We start from the raw sequence: 1,266 nt of genomic DNA on the forward strand, positions 1-1,266 counted from the left end.
GAGGAGCTGATACCAAGGACTCAAGTAGAAAGAAAATGTTTTGGAAATAATGATGGCAACATATGTACAAATGTGCTTCTTATACTTGATGTATGGGCTGTTATAAGAACTGCAACAGCCCCCGATAAAATTATTTATTAAAATAAAAAAATAAGAATGAAATAGCTATGAAAAAAATAATTAAAAACTTTTTTAAAATTGAGAACGGCCTGGATAAAGGCATTCTGCCTCCAGTTACAATACTGAGGGAAGCTCAAAATTGAACTCACTGCCATCCAGTCCAGGGCGACCCATAGAGACCCACAACCCCATAGGACAGGGTAAACTGAGTTTCTGAGATGGTCTCTCTTTATGGGATCAGAAAGCGCATGGGGGAGAAAGGTCTTTCTCCCCAAGAGCCAGTGGTATGGAGGGAAGACGCTCAAGCTGCCCTGACATTAGCAAACAGACAAGGCTCCAGGAATTGAGGGAATCCCATAAGCCCTGCAGCGTGACCCCTTCCATGACCTGCCTGTGACGGCAAAGGCCTGTCTGGCCATGCTCTATCTTGGCCTGGCCACAGGGTCCCCTGCTCTGGTTTGGAGTTCTCTCTTAGGGCGGAGGATGGAGCAGGGGGCGAGGAGCCTCCTGCTTGGCCAGGTGAGTGTCCTGAGAGGTGCTCTGCAGCCCACAGTGCTGGTGCTCACCCAGCACTCCCACCCCCGCCTTTGTGTTGCAGCCTGTTCTCAGGTGAGACACCTTAGAGGAAACCCAGGAGCAGTTGGAGCTGGTTCTCAGGGGTGGGGTGGCGGGGAGCCTGCGGTCACTGAGGTGAGCCTGGCCAGCTGTCTGGGTGCCCTGTGTGAGCGCCTGCCTGCTGTGCTGCTTCTCTGCCAGCATGCTCATCTTCCTGGAGCTCAAGGCCGGGGTGGACACCCTGATGGTGGCCCTCTGGGGCCCACTGCAGGACCACCTGGACCACAGCCTCTGCGTGGCCATTGCCCACATGCGACCCGGACCTGTGCTTCCTCCTGAAACAGGTGCAGCCTGGGCTGAGGTGCTCTGGGGCCTCCTCCTGCCATGCTGGCAGCTGAACCCATGAGGGGGCGGGGTGCAGAGGGGAGGACAGGTCACACATACTCACACAGAATAGGCTCAAACACACAGGCACTCACACCAATCTCACACAAACACACTCACATTCACTAACCTCACACACTCACAAGCAAGCAAGCTCACACTCAAACACATACACACATCCATTCACTATTCTCATGCATATTCACA

The sequence above is a fragment of the Echinops telfairi genome, unplaced genomic scaffold, assembly GCF_000313985.2.
Source record: "Echinops telfairi isolate 266 unplaced genomic scaffold, ASM31398v2 ScPeMD7_7458;HRSCAF=8496, whole genome shotgun sequence".
Taxonomy (NCBI): Eukaryota; Metazoa; Chordata; class Mammalia; order Afrosoricida; family Tenrecidae; genus Echinops; species Echinops telfairi.